This window comes from Pteropus vampyrus, unplaced genomic scaffold, assembly GCF_000151845.1.
Source record: "Pteropus vampyrus isolate Shadow unplaced genomic scaffold, Pvam_2.0 Scaffold283, whole genome shotgun sequence".
NCBI lineage: Eukaryota > Metazoa > Chordata > Mammalia > Chiroptera > Pteropodidae > Pteropus > Pteropus vampyrus.
Window position 1 is genome coordinate 1,509,864 of NW_011889064.1, and position 19,229 is coordinate 1,529,092.

The 19,229-nt window shown below is 37.7% G+C and overlaps 1 long non-coding RNA gene and 1 pseudogene across 1 annotated transcript; one reads left to right on the forward strand and one right to left on the reverse strand.

Annotated features, from left to right (window-relative positions):
- Positions 1 to 584: 584 nt before the first annotated feature.
- On the reverse strand, positions 585 to 15,635 carry LOC111729815. The gene is made up of 3 exons (XR_002776399.1): positions 15,554 to 15,635; positions 9,763 to 9,877; positions 585 to 704 (listed from the first exon to the last, which is right to left on the reverse strand). It is a non-coding gene; the product is annotated as an uncharacterized LOC111729815 (long non-coding RNA).
- Positions 15,636 to 16,407: 772 nt separating this feature from the next.
- On the forward strand, positions 16,408 to 16,529 carry LOC111729827 (annotated as a pseudogene).
- The last annotated feature ends 2,700 nt before the right edge of the window (positions 16,530 to 19,229 follow it).

The window sequence follows — 19,229 nt, forward strand, 5'->3', positions numbered from 1 at the left end:
GCATCTTCTCCAACACTTGTTATTATTTGTCCTGTTGATAACAGCTATTCTAACAGGTGTGAGATGGTATATCATTGTGGTTTTGATTGGCATTTCCCTAATAGCTAGTGACGTTGAGCATCTTTTCGTATGTTTGTTGGCCATTTGTATGTCTTCTTGGGAGAAGTGTCTGTCCAGTTCTTCTGCCCATTTTTTGATTGGAATGTTTGGTTTTTTGTTGTTATTGAGTTGCATGAGTTCTTTGTATATTTTGGATATTAGGCCTTTATCAGAGGCATTACTTGCAAATATATTTTCCCATTCGGATGGTCGTCTCTTTATCTTGCTGATGGTTTCTTTTGCTGTGCGGAATTTTTTAGTTTGATATAGTCCCATTCATTTATTTTAGCTTTTACTTCCCTTGCTTTTGAGGTCAAATTCATAAAATCCTCTTTAAGTCCAGGGTCCTTGAGTTTAGTTCCTATATTTTCTTCTATGCAATTTATCATTTCAGGTTTTATATTCAGGTCCTTAATCCATTTTGAGTTAATTTTGGTGTATGGTGACAGACAACAGTGTAGTTTCATACTTTTGCAAGTGGCTTTCCAGTTTTCCTAGCACCATTTATTGAAGAGGCTTTCCTTTCTCCACTGTATGTTTTTGGCTCTTTTGTCAAAATTATTTGCCCATATAAACATAGGTTTAGGTCTGGACTCTCATGGGCCCTGAGATTTAAACAAAGACTTCTTCTTAACAAGAATTCTTAACTTTTAAGAATGACAGTCTAATTAAGGACAGATCCACCCAGGCCAACTTAGCTCTCTTTCCTCTAGGCCATCGTCATATCTTATTCATATGTCTACCGAAACACTTGTGGTAGCAATGGGGATGGCAATAACTATCATTTACTGAGTATTCATCACCAATAGGAGAAGACACTGTTTTGCACCCTTGCTAAACTTGATCCAAAGCTCTGCCCTTCCCCAGCTTCTCCCCGCAAAAAAATCCAATGGACCAAGCATATTGTGACTTGTGTAGTTTTCCTAAAGATTCCAGGAAATCAGGGGAGGGGTCACAGGGCCACAGTATTTCACCAAAAAAAAATTTGTTAGACACATCCCTTCTCCCAGGTCTCTGCTCCTGGCTCCATCACTGCATCTTCCTCCACCAGGACTGGGTCTGTCCTGCCTTTAAGCTTTCTCCTCCTCCCTTTCCTGCCTCTTGCTGCCATTAGCCTGGACATGAAGCTGGAATCTCACCTCCATACTACAGAGAGCAGAATCTTAGCATGGGAGCTGTCACTTCAGACAATGGAATTCTTACACAACGTTCTCCATACTATCCCTCCAATATAGTCTTGTTTAACTCTCACAATAATCCTATGAGGTAGGTATTACTACCCGAGTCTTACAATGATGCTAGATAGATAAAGCTGCTTGCCCAAAGTTGCACAGGTCCTACATGCCTAAGGATTTGAATGCTGGCTTGTCTGTTTTTTAATCACAGCAAAGATGTCAAATACACGGCACATGTGCTACAATTTGTCCTTTCTCCATTCATTGCCCATATCAGTCACCACATTCTTTTACAGTGAGCTTACACTCAGCTTTAGAATCCTTAACTCAGCTATCCAGGGGGCCACTACATGTCAATTTGATTGGGCCTAAAAACTGAAAACTATTTGTAACCTCTGCCTCACTAAAAGCATAATAACCAGGCTAAAAACCCTGTTAAGACAGTACCTGATTCATGATAAGTGTTCAATGATTGCAGCTGATATTTGACTAATGTTTATTCTAATTGTTTGGGAGTCTTAGCTGATGAGTCAGACATGTTCTGATTGATTGGTCAGACATAACCTATGTCTGATTAATTGGTCATAACAAAGCTATGCAGTACTGGTTTGTTAATATTTACCTGCACCCCTAGTTGAATCTTTGGTTCTGTGCCTCTAGCTAACTGCTTAAGTTCTAAGTAATGCTCTAAAAGTCAATAAATTAGGGCACCACTGGTTGTGTCACTGACGTACTAGAACACTTCATTTTTCTGCCCTTCTTGGAGTATTTATCATAAACAGCTGTGTGCTGTAACAATTTGAATATATGTCTACCATATTAAAATTCCTATACTAAATGCTGAATTCTTAAAGAAGTAAGATCTTTGGATCTTTTTTAACCATAAATAATACGGAACACATTGCCCCAGATGTTTATTGGATAAATGTGAATTCATGAATGAATGATTAAATTATGAGAGAAGAATGAAATCAATTTACAAAAAAGTTCAAAAGAGGGGAGGGGAGGATATTTTTATAATTAACAAAGCTTTTTTTTCTCCTAAGTTCATGTTCCTTGATTCATGCCATTCAAATGTTCTCAAGTTCTGTCATTGCTCTTCGTACCAATGCCATGGTCCAAGCATCCAGCCTGCATGACTTCAGGAACCTCAGTCCCTATGCAGGTTTATCCCTTGGTAGTGCTTGCACACTCCAACCACGCTTCACGGCTGTCACTTCTCCCCTCTCCCTCTGTTAGATGAACTCGGCTCTTCTGATAATCATCTCTGCTCATCTCATCTCTGTGTCTCCATAAGGCATCATAACACAGAGTAGGGAACTCTGACATTTGGTATTAAGTGACCTGCTCCTGGTGTCCACTAGCTATATCCTTCTCAAAGGGCCATTCCTGGCCAATTCTTTCTGCAGAGCTAGATGTAAAATTGTGAACAAAACCAGCATGATCCTCGCCTTTCAATCTTTTGGGGGAGATGGGCATTAAGCAAGTACTAAATAATGTATCACCACAAATCGTGATGAGCACTATGAAGGAAAAGAACCTTGTAACTTGAGAGGGAGAGTAACAGGGAAAATATAGATTAGTTTGGGGAAGGGACAAGGAAATGGCTTTTTGAGCAACTAAGACCTGAAAATTTGGTGGAAATTGGCGCCGAAAGACTGAAGAACAGCAAGTGTGAAGGCCCAAGTCAGAGAAGAGCCTGATTCAGTGCAGGAAACCAGTGGGCCTGGAGGAAGGTTCCAAAGAGCTGATGGTGAGAAACGAGAGACAGAAGCCAGATCACGTAGACACCTTAAGAGCCTCGACGTTGAAGGACTTTAATCAAAACAATGACATGATCCAATCAGCTGCTATGTGGAGAATAAATCAAAGGAAAACAAGAATGGAGACAGACAGAGCAGTTACAGAAAAAAGGTCGTGGTGGGTTAAGTTACTTAGGCCTTGTCTCTCAGACAAAGGTTCTGACTTTTTGCCTGCTTTCCTGTTCTGGCAAGAAAGAAAATATGGATGCTGTTTATTTTCTTCTAACTATACAAACTATTAAGCTTTACAGAAGTCATATCTCTTCTCCTGTGAGCCTGACTGTAGATGGTACAGTTACCTATACCCAACCTGAATGGCATACCTGCTACTCCAGCAGCTAGTCTCCCTGAAGCTGAAGTCAGCTCTCATCCATCAAAGGACTGGATCAAATTGCACACAGACACTGAGGCTCCCTGGCTCTCTCCTGGCCTGAGTGATGCCACTGGGCTATGTGGAACTATCGTCTTAGATGACAGACCAATACACAATGTCTTTCCCTCTATATTGACCTGTCCTGAGGGAAAGATAAAAGGCCATCATGTGCGATATACTGTACAAAAGTAAGTTCTCTGTAACACACAATTAAATACTATCCATTATTCTCATTTCTACACAATGAACATTTTTGGTTTTCCTTATTTGAAGCATATTGTTATAATGTAATTTTATAAATTATATTAAACCTAAAATTTATTTCTCAAATATTCTTCATTATCTTATAATCTAAAAAGTATTTCTTAAATATTTTAAATTATAATCTTGCCTCCAAGATAACCTAATAAAATCTGATCATCATTTAATCTGACTGGCTTTCTGGGTTTCACAGCGAGTTTGGTTCATCAGCATGGGGTTTAATATGACACAGTACTTGACGTGATGCTTAATTTATCTCTAGAATGTTATTTGAGGGTTTGAGAGGAGTTATCACAATGACAGAAGTAAAAGGATATATGTAGCCACAAACCATGCAGAAGTTGTGAGACAAATAGCCAAATAAATCCACCTTTGCCTCCACAAATACTTTCATTCATTCTCTTCTATTTTATTTTCCTTCCACGAGCTTGTCCTTAAAACACTGAAGGCTCTGGGAAATTTTTATTTTTACTTATCCAGTTCTTAAAATCTCATTCATTTCTTTTTCTTCTTATCATAAATATTATCCTTTTATATCTTAGTCTTTGAGACCTGAATAATTACTTTTTATTCCCTTACCCCAGTCTTAAACACCAAAGGTGATTTGCTTAGAGATGAGATGTTGCATAAAGGTATTTCCTCCTTCCTAATACAAATTTTCTCATTTTATTTCTTTTTCTCCATTAATCTTAAAAATCTGAGTTTTGTTTTCTACTTGGAATATTTTGCATGAACCTAATCTTCCCTCTTCTTCCTCAGTCTTAAAAGCCACCTCGTCTGAGGTGGTCTTATTCAAGAAGATGTTTTCTAATAGGTTTTTATATTTTCCTCCATCACTTTTTGAGGGAACACTTATTCCCCAATCCTCAGATTTCCATATGGAGAGATTTCTGCTAGAGTGTCATGTAAGAAGTGAATTTTGTGATTGGTGAGTTCAAAAGAAGGAAGGGCATGTTTACCATAGCTGCTATCCCTTTGGGATTCATTCATTTATTCGGTTTTTTAAAATTATTCATTCGACAAATATTTGAGCGACTGCTATTTTCTAGACCATATTCTAGATGCTGGGGGTGTAGGATCAAATAAAATAGACAAAAATTCTTGCCCTCGTGGTGTATGTATTTATGAGAGCAGTAGAAGAAGGCTGGGGAGAAGATAGATAAATAAATAAAATATATGTGTCATATCATTACAGACGTTATGGAGAAAAATAGAATAGGGAAGGAGAATGATGGAAATATAGAAGTTGCAGGTGGCAAGTGAAGGTTAGAGAAGGCCTCAGTAAGAGGGTGACATTGGAACAAAGAGTTATGAAGGCAGCATGAATAGGAAGTGAAAAGCCTCTGAGGCAAATGCATGCCTGGCCTGTTTGAGGACCAGTAAGAATGTGGCTAGAAAGGATGGTTCTAGAGAAAGAGAAAGAGATGAGGTCACATATGGCCAGAGCAGAAGCAGGTTATATAGACTTTGTAGGCATAAGTAAAGACTTTGGCTTTTAGTCTATGTTAAATAGGAAGCCTTTGAAAGTTTTTGGGCACAGAAGTGTTTGTTTGACTCAGATTTTTTTAAAGGTCCCATTGGATCACTTTGCTGTTCTGAGAATAGACTGTGAGGATAGTTGGGGTGGTGAATAGCTTTTTGCTACTGTAATAATCCAGGCGAGAATTGATGTTGGCTTACACAAGGGTGGTGGCAATAGAGATGGACAAGTGATAGGACCCTTAATTTATTTTGAAGGTAGAGTCCACAGGATTTGCTGATAATTGAATGTGAGGTGTGAGAGAGAGAGGAATCAAGGAGACTTTGAAGCTTTTGGCCTGAGCAACTGGAAAACTAGAGAAAGGGGGACAGGAAGGACCAGGCTGGAAAAGGGTTTCATTTGGCATGTGCTAAAGTGGACATGAATTGGCCATGCAAGTGGAAATGGCGATTAGACAGTTGGATATAAGAATCTGGAGTTCAGGGAGATATCCCAAGTGGAGATATAAACTTGAGAGTCATTAGCATATAGCCCATATTTGAACAAGATCACTAAAAGAGTGGGGGTGACAGAAGAGAGAAAGGAAGGAAAGAAGAGGAGACAGTGAGCACTGCAGCATTTTCACACTCAAATTTCAGCACTCACAGTTCACAGAGAAGGGGAAGAACCGGCAGAGGAAACCAGCAGGAGCAGCCAGTGAGACTGAAGGATAACCAGAGAAACCTGATGCGCTGGAAGCCAATAAAAAAAAAATGTGTTTGGGGAGGGTGTGATCAATTGTTTTAAAAGCTGCAGAGAGATCAAGGAAGAAAAGACTAGGAGTGACCTGCCTACCTTCAGAGCATGCATTTGGGTCTACTCTGTGCTGTGGCTTAAGGAGCCTGCAGTTGTTCCGCTGTGCCATTCTGGGTAAGTCTCTAATTCAAAGAAAGAATTAGCAATCACTTTTGGCCACAGATCTAAGCCATGTCACTCCGTCTAGCTTTCTTTCAATAGTGAAGCTGATATTTTTATCTCCATCTGCCCATCTCTTCAATCTATTCTCGGTTCAGTCCAAGCTATGCAGGAAAGATAGCTATTAACTTACTGGCCCCTAAACCTCCAACAACCATAAATATTATTTTGGTGTACCTCTGCTTGATAGGGGTAAAGTTTTGTTCCCTTGTATAGAATGTTTTCTCAATAATATTATTTTCCCTTCTTCTTGCCATGTCTTAGAGAAATTCTCCCCCAGTCTACTTTTTTCTTCTCTGGTCCAGCTTTCTAACACCTCAACATGGAGCCAGAGACCCTATTCCAACCCTGTTCTTCTTCTCATTAGCAGTAGATGGGATTAACAGACCATTCTTAATTATTTTTCTTAAACAAGGTACTGCAAGATTCATAAACCTCTTCCCAGAAGCCATACTGTACCTCTGACACAAGGGAGAATAAGGTAGATTTTTTTACAACTTTACTAATTTAAAAAAAATAAAAATAAAAATAAACCCTCTTTATGGAAAAACCATGCTTGTATGTTTTCATGTTTCTAAGAGGACTTGCCCCTTGGTGACTCAAATGACGTAAATATGATGAGATATCTCCATGGGCTCATAGTATCTGCTTTGAGCAAAATAATAGGTGAAGTGAAAAACAATCTTACTCCTTGGAAAATTCACGAAGTCATTCCTACAGACACTCAATTGCCCACTCTCATTTATGTCCTGACAGAGGTGGAGACCACCAGGAGCTTAAAGGAAGCACCCTCAGGCGGAGAATGGGCGTCAGCAAAGCCGTAAAGGTGATAAGAAATCCTCTGATGGCCTCTGGCCCTGGGTGTCTGAAATTTCTATTTCAAGATCAAAAACACCAAGGTACAATCTAGCTGAGAAAGGACACTTGCCATAATTTCAGAAGATCCTAAAAACAAAACCAAACAGGATTTCTTAAAGAGATGATATTGCATGTGAAATTATACATATTAATTCTTCATTTTCTCTTTTAGGTTGGACTTAAAGACCTAGAGTATTTTGTTGTCATTTGCCTTGTCAATAGCTTTAAGGAATATTAAGTAGGATTCTTAGAGAGATTGACAAAATAAAGCTATTTTTCTTATTACCATCACAAATAATTTATTTTTATTCTACTGCCCCCTTTCTCTCTAGGAGTAAAATTTTATTCTTTTATTCAAGAGATTGTACATCAAGCCACTTTCTCATTCTTGTGAAAACATTTATTTTTATGTTTCTTTTTATAACTTGGCATTAAAGTCATGAAACTCTGTTGTCTTATTCTGGAGATTTTCATTTACATAAAACTACTTTTTCGAAACTTCATTACTAGAGTCTTTAAGACAAGAGGATTTTTGACAGAGGACATTTCACGTAACATTAAATTGTTCTTTAAGACTACAAATTTCTTTTTTCTCTTGGCCTTAAATACTTACGATTGTGTTCTTTTATTGAGAAAAACCTGTATGCATCTTTTCTCTCACCTTGAAACTAGGACTAGAAATATTAGACATTGAAGAATTTCATTACCCTTAGACTTTATGTTATGTAATTTTTTCTAAGTAGAATAACAATTTAATTTTCAACCTATTTTGCATTACATCATTATTCAGGCTTTAAAATATTAATCCCACTGATGATATATCATCTTTTTCAGTTCCTGGTACATGGTAAAGTTCATGTTCTTACATTTTAATTTAAATGAAGGAGAAAATTACGCAAAAATTTAGTTTAAAATGGAATAATAAATTTAAAAACTTCTTTAATCATAATCACATTCGATATATTTCCTCAGATATTGTTTGTTCACCTATCAACTTTATTTTTATGCCTTCTAAGTAAATCCAGATTGATAATTTCCAATTAAAGGGCAGTACAACCTTCATACTGCAACAAAAGGGGCTACTGCTCTGGCTACACCAGGTTTTGAATTGTCTTCCTTGAAATGGTCAAAGTTCCCTCCAGCGCCTAAGTGGGGTTCAGTGCCATTCAAATGGAGCATGCCCCTGCCAGCTTCTGCTTCTCTCCTTAGGGGAGCTCTCAGACCCTGCCCCCACCCAGATGCCCATGAACTTTGCAATACATTTTAAATCAAACTGTTTATATTAATGAAGTCTGCTAGAAATACTTCCCCAGCTCTTCCTCCACCCGCCAACAGCCTCCCCACTGCGCAGAGCCACCCCACCTCACTCCCGCACCCATAACTAGTGTCAGCCCTGCTGAAGGGGATTTGAGTATGTGTGATTCTTTCTTTTAATAACATTGGATCTCAGTATTAGATGGGATCTCAGAAGTCTACAAATCTAATCCCCACTGAGTAGGAATTGCTGCTGTAATCCTCAGTCATTTCATCATTGCTCAGACATTATCAGCTCCTGAGAGCTCCTGGCATGCAGCAGATAACCGCTGTTGGATAACTTTGTGACTATTACCCGTGACCACACCCTGCAATACTAACCTCCCTTCTGAGCCTTAGAGAACAAAGCCTAATCCCCGTTCCATATGGCAGTCCTTCAAATGCCTGAAATACTGAGGCAGGGATCTTAAGAAATTTTGCTTGAAGTTATTTCCTCTTTCCTATCCAAAAAAAAAAAAAAAATGTTCCCCACTTCCTTTTGCCATAAGTACATGAAGTTTTGTCTCTCGGTGCAAGAGCTTTCCTTTGACATTAATTTCTCCTTCAGCCATCAAGCCTCACATTCTCTAGAGAGGTTTTATAAGAACTCTCTCCTTGTTTCTCTTTCTATGTTAACCTTAATGACCTGAGGTTTTGTTCTCATTTATGAGAATGAAGTTCCTTTCTTCTTTACTAGGCCTTATTTACCTTAAATAAGAGAAAGTACCTTTGAGAAAAGATTTTTACATGAAGCTTTTCTGCCTATCTCATATAATACCTTAAAAATTCTTTCTTTAATGTTAATTTTTATCTTCCACCTTTGTTCCCTTATCTGAAAAACTACTGAATACATTTTCCTCTACTCCCCAGTCTTAAAGATCAAATATGCAAGAGTCTCTTTGCTTCTGGTACAAATGTATTGCTTTTTACACCTTAGCCTTATAGATCTGTGAATTTATTCTTTAGTGAACAGGCAAAAAATACAAACTGGCAACGTAGAGAAGATGTATAACTAGGACCAATGAGCAGGCATTACTTATTATTTTTATATCATTTTAATTTTAAAAGAATAAAAGAAGCTATGATTCATTTCTTTATCTTTTTGTGTGTCATTTCAATAAAAAATGTCATATATTAATATATGTACAAAATGAATTTCAGCTACTTAAAATAATGACATAGATCTAAATGTACTAATATGGGAATACGCCCATAGTAAATTTCAGAAATATATATGTATAAAGTGATCCCGTGTGTGTTTGTTTACATGTAAATAAGTTTAATTTATATAAAAGGGTACGATGGACTGAATGTTTGTGTCTCCCCAAAATTCATACGTTGAAACCTAATATTCAGTGTGATGGTATTTGGAAGAAAGGCCTTTGGGAGGTGATTAGGTCATGAAGGCAGAGCCCCCATGAATGAGATTAGTGCCCTAATAAAAGAGACCCCAGAGAGTTCACTCACCCCTTTTCCAGGTGAGGACACAAGAAGTCGATGGCCATCTATGAACCAGGAAGCAGTTTCTTACCAGACACCAAATCTGCTGGCGCCTTGATCTTGGCCTTCTCAGCATCCAGAACTGTGAGAAATAAATTTCTGTTTTTTATAAGTCACCCAGTCTATGGTATTTTGTTATAGCATCCTGAATGGACTAAGACAGGCAAGATAAATACAAAACTGTCAAGGGTGGTTATCTCTGGGAGGTATGTTCTGTTGCATCTAGAAGGGAAAGTACTGTTATAGGAAAACTTTCACTTTTGACTCTGTATTCACTTGTATTAGGGGATAACGAGCATATATTTCTTGTAAAATTTTTGAAGTTGCCACCAGAACAGAAATAGAAAAGGGTAAATATATTAAGGACATAGAGTCAATCAAGAGGAATTATATAAAATGTAGATATTAATTTCCATAAATACTTTCCTAATATCTACTTAAATTTTATTTACTTCAAATTATGTCACCTAGTTTAATTTTATAATCTACCCTCCTGGTTACTTTAGTAGTTATTATACTTAACGTTGATTATAACTTCCCGATGAAATAATCTGTGATGAACTTTGCTATCTTTCCCCTCGCATTCTGTAGACTAGGAAAATATCTCTTAAGGAGACATTACACATGTTTACCCATGGTAAAATTTTTGAGTTTTCATATTATAACCTTTCTTCACAAAGAATTCTTTTTTCTAGCAATTAGCAATTTTTAATTTTTTCACCCAGTATGCAGGTCCCAGCTTTGTCAAATCCGTTTTCCTCAACTTGACTCTAATTGGGTTCAATTTCTTGGAGATATTTTCATAGGATATTTGAAAAAGATGATAAACCAGAGTCTCCCCTATCTTCTTTTGCTTAATAAATATTCCTTTCCCTTATTTAATTTTTAAAAACAAATAGAATTTCTGGTTCCTACAAAGACAGAAAATTGGCATAAATTGCTGGTTCCCTTCCCCAGAATCAGACAAGGAAAAGCTTAAAGGGAACATGAATTCCAGGAACTAATGACATGGGCTGTAAGAGACCTCTGGGGAGATGGAAGTAGTGCACCTGAAGTGGGCAGGGGCAGATGGGTTGGCTATGGCCTGGGGCAGAACACTCGTAGAAAGAAATAGGTTAATGAAAACAAGTTACATTTCCTCTTGCTTTTTCCCTGCTCCACTTTGAGGCAATGATTGCCTTTGCGTTCACAAGGGAAATCAGTGAAAGAGGGGTTCAGGGAATAAAATCAAGCAACCAAAATCTCAGCTAGAGTTAGGAGTTAACAAAAACAAGGGAGAATTAACCAGCTTGGGGCATTTACCCCTCCATACTATTTCACCATACTCCCTGGCTATTAACTTTCAAATTATATGTCTAGCTCAGACCTTGCTCTTGAACTCTAGACTCATATAGACAAAACTGTCTACTCATAACTCTCCTTGGGTGTCTAATAGGCATCTCAAACAAAATGTGACCTCAACCAAATTCCTGATATTACCCTCAAAACCTGTTCCTTTTGTAGCCTTCCCCATTACAATAATTGACTATTTTAGCCTTCTAGTTACTTATTCCAAATCTAATGTTACTATCTTCGATTTATAAATTTGCACAACGGAGAACTATGCAGCTGTAGAGAGGAATAAGATTTCTATGTGCCACTACAGAATGAACTCCATGATATATAGTTAGGTGGAAAAAGCAAAGTGCAGGGTGAAGTGTATAGTATTCTATCTTTTACATAAAAATGGATAAAATATGAAAAAATCCATATATTTTCAAAAATTGAAGAATACATTAAAATGTAATAGAAAATGGTTACTTTTAGGAGGAAGAAGTGGATTAGAGAAAATAGATTTAGAAACTAAACTTCTCTGAATAAACTTCGTTTTATAACTTTTAACTTAGAAACCATGTAAATAGTCTCAATAATTATAAAACAAAATTAAATCAAGATAGGAAAATATCAGTCCTTGAAAACTGAAAACAAAATATCAAGTATATCAAGTTGATGGCTTAACTATATAAAGGAGAATTAATTCAATAACTTGAAAATACAGAAATTTGACAATACCCTCCTAGTGAAATATAATCTAAAGGAAAAAACATTTGCAAAAATCTGCAAAAAAAATTGCAAAATAATCTTAAGTTGTATTCAGGGATCACATTGCTAATAACAATAGTTTGAAGCTATTAAACACATGTATATAATAGGCTAAAGGAAATAAGTAATTTGTTAATGATGTTTGAAAGTATCATATATACACATAGAATAAGCTAAAGCAAATTAAGTATGTTAATAAATAAGAGTAAAAAGATACAAATATAAAGTCAATAAAATTAATATTTTATTTAAATTGGAAATATGAGTATTTACCCATGAGATAGCTTTCTTTTTCATACAATACACATTTCTAGCTCTGTCCAGGGAAAAGGCCTATGACCAACCCAATGAGGACCCCTAGTGCCCAGACTGTAATCTATAAATACCATTTCTCCTGAAAAGGAACCCCAGGCTCCTTGGGCAAATGAATGAGCTCCTGTGTGGAGCAGGAATGAGCCTGGAATATCTAGTCATACTAGAAAACAAGGAAGCTATTGAAGTCCACTGGGGTCATGTCGAAAGGTCACAAGAACCAATGCGAAGGAGTTCCCAATGGTCAAAAATGGAAGCAATTTGAAGGGTCTCCCAATAGCCAAAGACAGGATATTATCCATAAGAATCATGATTGTAATAAAATGAAACATATAAAATATAGTAAAATCTATAAGTTTATAATAATACTTTAAAATAAAACCTCAGTGATCACCTTTAGAGAATACAAAAGAACCAAATAATTTTTCTAAAAACTGAAAATTTGAGAAAGTTAATACCTCATGGGGCAATCCTTGCACAAGAAATGAATGATGAATATTCCCTCCTTCCCTTTCAAGAAGACAAGTTTTATGCACGCTCTATATGACCTCCAAGAGCATTCTGGGAAGGATTAACCTCTGTTCCCCACAGTGGGATCAACTCAATGATGTGCTCTTAGGTTATCTTCCAATTTCCTGCTTCATTCTTCCTTCTTCTGTTCCTTCATAGATCATTTTCCAAAATAACCAACAACCATCATGCAAGTCCTTGTCTCAGACTCTGCATTTTTGAAGAACCTAGGCTAAAACAGTTGGTAGTAGAAGTAGCTCTTGAAAGTAGACCCTCAGAAAGAAATTTGGAACTGGGTTACTTACAGGTCAGACATTGATTGGTACGGATACTATTATTGGCGATAAGTAAGAAAGAGATAATTATAAAGATAATAGAGTTGGTTGGCTTTTGTTCATAGCTTTCAAAGCTTTGAAGAAAAAAATATATGTGCTCAGATTAACAACTCGAAACATCCTGTGAAAGTGTCAGACATCTCAAGACATCCTGTGAGAGTAAGAGAAAGCCCCCATGGCAGTGTTTAAAGAGGTTCTTACCCTTTGTAGCCACAGGGGGCAGACTCTGCTGAAAATCAAGTCCAGGATTTCATTGCTAGGCTAGCAGAGCTCAAATAATAATGAACAACAGCCTGAACAGGTCTCAAGTCAAGGTCTAAGACCTGATGTGAGGATAGTTAAAACCAGAGACTAAGATGGGGATATCTGGATGTAAGAGTCTAATAACCTTGAGCTCTGATACCTCTTAATCCTCCAAGTTGGCAAAAGCAGCTCCATCCCCAACTCACTGAAAGAGAACAGCCTCCATTCTATTGGAGACATCCAAACGATCTCACATGAGGTAGATTCTTCACAAAACGGTGCTTGTCCTCCTCAAGATCTGGCTCCATTTCCCTAACTGCCTTCAAACTGAAGACTAGGAACAAGTCATGGCACAACTCAAGTGGGAAATTCTTCCTCTAGAAACATACTGTATACACACCCAGTGAATTTGAATACCTGGCCAACATGTATCGGCAGGAACTGGGGAATGTGTGGGAGTGGAGCTTGAGGATGTTAGACAGGGAGGGAAGGATATAAGGCAGGACAAGGGAGCGATTATTGACATGGGAGCACTCTTTCAGGATATGAGGCTTATTGTCCTGATAAAGACACACAAAGTCAGTCCTCAAACACTGTTGGGATGACTCCTTGAAGCTTGGACATAATGCCGGTCTGCCATGAGATAAAAATGCCGGTAATGCCTTTGACAGAGTGTTGAAGATGTTAGTAGGTTCAGGAAAGTACAAATGTTAGAATGAGTGTTATATGAACCAGAGAAACTGCTGCCTAAGTAGGTTCCCTAGGAAGGCCCAGGGGGCACTCCCATCACAAGAGCAATGAGAGGTAACACTGGTGATGGGGCACCAACATCTTTGAGTTCAAAGGTAAGTGTCCTCTACACATCATAGTTGATTGCAGGAGATGCTGCCATGGAATTGGGCTCTCTATCATTAACCAGGGTGATAGGATTCCAGAATAACAGAAGCAAGATGGTAGCACCTAATCTTAAAAGTTGAGGTAAAAATTATTGTAGTACAGACAAAGGCTGAGTAATAATCAAGGTCCCTTGGCCTATCAAGATCTGTGGCAGTGGCTAATAGACCATGGTGTTACTAGGAGAAATATAGATGGGCAACAGATTAGAAAATTATTTGGTTTATATAACCACACAAAACTTATATAACCACACAAAAAATTGGTGAGCAAAAGGCAGATATCAGTCACAATGGGTACTTGCAGTCTCATTTTCTAGATTTAGGGCAGTTCTGAGACTCAGAGCCTACTTATTGAAGAGGAAGCCTAATCCCTTCAATAAATGACCCTGCAATGCCACTGCAAAAACATACAACAAGCAATTCGCCATTCCTCCTCCAAAGGGATCTGCAGCCATTTTCCAGACATAATGGGGAAAGGGGAATACCCAGACCTTTTGAGAGCTATTGGATACACAGTTTGGGCTGATACTGATGCCAGGGGACCTGAAATGCCATCATAGTCCCAGGTTAGAGTGGAGGTTTATGAAAGACAGGAGATTAAGTGGAGTCCTAGCCCCATTCTATCTCACGGTGGGTATAGAGAGCACATGAACCTACCAGTAGTTGTCAAGTCTCTGAGTGCATCCTTGGGATGATTATATTTAAAAATGGGGAAAACCCTCAGATTTGTTTCTTGACCTGTTGCATAAGCATCATTGTGGTAGAAATGGTCAAGTGAAAGCCTCTGGAATCACCTGCCTCCTCTTCCAGTCATGATACTATGTCAAAAGGGATACCACATACTGGGAAGAATTACAGAAGTTAGAAGAATTAAAGGAAACAGAGAAAAGGAAAATTGATCAACTGACAGTTGCTGATTTATTACTATAAACTTATATAAACTTAACCAAGTGGTAGTCTCAATCACAGTTTCTATACTAGATGTGATACCTTTTCTGAAACAGCCTGTCATTGGTATATATTATTAATCTGGCAAGTGTGTTCTTTCAAATCTCTAGCAGTAAAGAGGAGAAGAAGATTTTTTGTTCATTTGTTTGTTTTTAATGTGGATGGACAGCAGTACTCATTCACTGTTTTGCTCCAGGGGTGTGCTAACTCTCCCAGTCTCTGGTATCTTTCACCATGGAGCTGCACTTTCACCTGGCCCAAGGCTCAAAAAAAAAAAAAAAAAAACTATCCAAAAAAAAAAAAAAAAAAAAAAAAAAAAAAAACTCCATCAGAAGCTGAAAGAGGTACAGGCTTCTGTTCCATGACAACATAAACCAGCAGATCAGTGATAACATATTTGAGTTGCAATAAGAAATGATGCCCTATACTGACCTTCAGAGCATTAAAAATGGCTGCTTTTTCTCTTCCACCTTTTAAATCTTGCACAAATTTCTTTTGTCACCAACCTCAACCTGGAACATCAAAGGGAGGGAAATTCTGAGAAATGTAGTTCTAGCTTAGCTACGTTCAAACAGCACAAAGCCACCCCATCGATTATCTTGAGTGCAGTGGAAATTATCGCAGAAGTAGTTCTCAAATTTTATTGTGCAAAAGTATCATCGGGCATTCTATCCACTGCTACTTAATAAACCTTCCCATATTAAAGGCATGAAACTACAACTGTTTTACTATGCTTAGGGCTTCTATAGGTCAAATATTCCGACAGAGCACACTGAGGATAGTGTCTGCTTCACAACATCTGCTTCAAAATATCTGCTTTACAATTTCTGTTCAAAAGACTTAAACAGGGTTGTACCAGATGGCTGGAGGCTGGAATAAGCTAGAGTCTTCTTCACCATGTCTGGTGCCTGGGCTGGGATAACTCCAAGGCTAAACTCAACTGGGATTATCAACCCAGTTTTTTTAATATGGCATCTCCATGTGGCTTGGACCTTCTCACAGCATGGTAGCCTCAAGTAGCCAGGCTTCTTACATGGTAGCTCAAGGCTTCAAGGGCAAGCAAATAAGAGAGAAGCTTCATGGTCTCTCTAACTTAACTCAGAAGTCATGTAGTGTCATTTCTGTCACATTCTGTTATAAATGAGTTACTATAAGTGAGTGACTAAAGCCAATCCAAATTCAAAGGAAAGGGAAATTAGATGCCACCTCTCAGTAGAAAGAATGTCAAAGAATTTGTGATTATCTTTAAAATGTAATGCTGGAGTACCTTTCAAAATGCAGATTCCATCTATGGCCATGCCACCCTGAACACGCCCGATCTCATCTGATCTCGGAAGCTAAGCAGAGTCGGCCCAGGTAGTACTTGCTTGGATGGGAGACCACCTAGGAAGATGGGGTGCTGTAGGCATAAAATTAATTAATTAATTAGTTAGTTAGTTAGTTAAATACAAAATGCAGATTCCAACTTTTGAATTAAATACAGTGGTGTAAAAGCAGAATGCCTTTTAGAAATACCCCAAAACATCAAGAGGAAGAGGAAACACAAACATGATATTCAGCAAAATTAAAAAGTAGTTGAAGCCCTGAATCTCAAAGGAGACAAAAGAATGATAAAAGCAGAGAGGATTAAGCAGAGATTCAAGAAAATTCAGTGAAGGGTGATCACCCAGGGCTATAGATCTCAGAAAGAGTTGGCAAAGGCATTTCACCAAGGTTAAGGGTATACGCTGGAGTGGAAAATTGTAATAATTTGTTTGCAACAGTGGGGAATAGGATGCACAGGTTGATTCCAAAAGATACAGGAGATGGTCTTAAAGAAGAACCCCCTAGACTAGGCATGCTCACTCTTTCCCCATCTTTTTTCTCCCCTTCATCATCATCATCATCATCATCATCATCATCATCATCATCATCATCACCAGCAGCAGCAACAGCATTGTGATCATCTGCTCATAAGGAGGTAAGGAAAGAGACAATTTACACTATGAACTAATTTTATCTGGTTGGAGAAGAGAGAAAAAAGACCAATGAATTCCCACGTATATCACAGAATTGTTCTTTTAATGTCCCTAACTTGAAACACATTCTTGCCCTTTTCCCACATTGATCTTCTATGACAGCTGACTCAGTAAAAACTCAAGTCATTCAAAATTGAGTAATCAAAATGGAACCAGCATAGGAGCCATACAGAGATACTATATATGTGTGTATATATATATACATACATATATATATGTATGTATATATACACACACACATATGTATATATGTGTGTGTGTATATATACATATATATATATAGAGAGAGAGAGAGAGAGAGGAAAGGAACAGAAAAGGGGAATTAAAAAACACTCAACAGAAAAATATCTATATACAGATCAGATGAAAATTTAGACCTAACATTTTGTCATGAATTACAAAAATCTAATGATGTAGTTATTATTATAGAACAAATGTAAAAGGCAGAGATACAAAAGCTCAATAAACTAATATAACAGTACATGCTTCTGAGAAAGGAAAGCAGGTGGGTGGGAAACTGGGTTAGAAGGAAACTGTTTACTACACATCCCAGGACATTTTGAATTTCTGAAATATATTTTTTACTCTAAAAAATATATAACATTTTTAAAAAGTGACTAGTTTCTCTATTTCCCCTCCCAGAGATTTTGATTTAGGCCAAGGATTCTGCGTTATTAACAGGCTGTGCAAGTGATTCAGATGCAAGGAGCACACTTGGAGCAACATGGATCCACATCACAGGTCCACATAGCAAAGATTATAAGAAAAGTATCACAGAGAAGTGAGGATGAAGACATCCAGGTACTGATCTCAGTAGAATGGGAAAATTATAACGTTGTTCTAAATAGGATAGAAGGGGAACGTCCCAAAATACAGGAAAATCCATCCGTGTAGATGTAACTGGAAACTAGATCCTTCTACCATTCTAACTGCTGTTTTAATATAGATAGACTATGTCATCAAAAAAAAAAAAATAGCTGATGTTACAATTGAGTTATGGACATAATAAAGTTCCTCTCTTTTGATTCCTCTTTTTCTCCAAAATTGCTGATTCTGATCAGCCTCTAAGTTTCAAATAAGCATATTTTACACAGCATTTTCCTTCTCCATTCTAAAAAATGTACTTGGTGTAGAATGGAACACTAGACACTAATACACACACACACACACACACACATACACACACACACACACACACACACACAGTAACCCTGTCCACGTTGCCAACTTTCCTAGCGTCCTGTCCCTCCCACACCATCCCCCAATCCCACCTTCTTCCATTCAACAAATATTTATTGAGAGCTTATGTTTCTAGCACTATTCTAGGTACTGGGGACAGATTCCTGATCAAGGTCCCTCCTTATGATGTGTGATTCCAGTGGAAAGAGGCTGACAAAAGAAAAAAAAAAGCATAAAAATAAATTAAACATCTTCAGATAATGATAAGTGCTCTGGGGGAAAGGAAACACATTATGTTGAGTAGTCAAGGGAAGTCTCTCTGAAGAGGTGATCTGAAACCTGAATGACAAGGAGACGCCAGGCAAGTGAATTTCTAGGGGAAGAACATTCCGAACAGTGGAATAGTGAGAGCACAGGCCCTGATCTAGAACATGCTTGCATTTCTAAGAAATGCAAAGAAAACCAGTATGGCTGCAGTATAGGAAAGTAGAAGGAAGACACTAAGATATTAGATGAAATAACTAGTGTGTGTGTGTGTGTGTGTGTGTGTGTGTGTGCATGTGCGTTCTACCATTTATCTCTACAACGTTTGGTAGTAGGTTGCATATATCATGCCCCCGTACCCACTTAATACTTCAGTGTGTATTTACTATGAACAAGGATATTCTCTTACACAACCACAATACAGTTCTCAATTTTGGGAACTTCAACATTGATATATTTATCTAATCTCTAGTCCATACTCCAATTTAAACAATTATTCCACTAATGTTCTTATAGCATTTATTTCCTAGTACAGGATCCAGGCCATAATCACAGACAGCATTTAGTTGGCATGTCTCTATTCTCCATTAAGCTGAATCAGTTCCTTATTCTTTTTAAGATTTTGGCATTTTAAAAGAATACAGGCC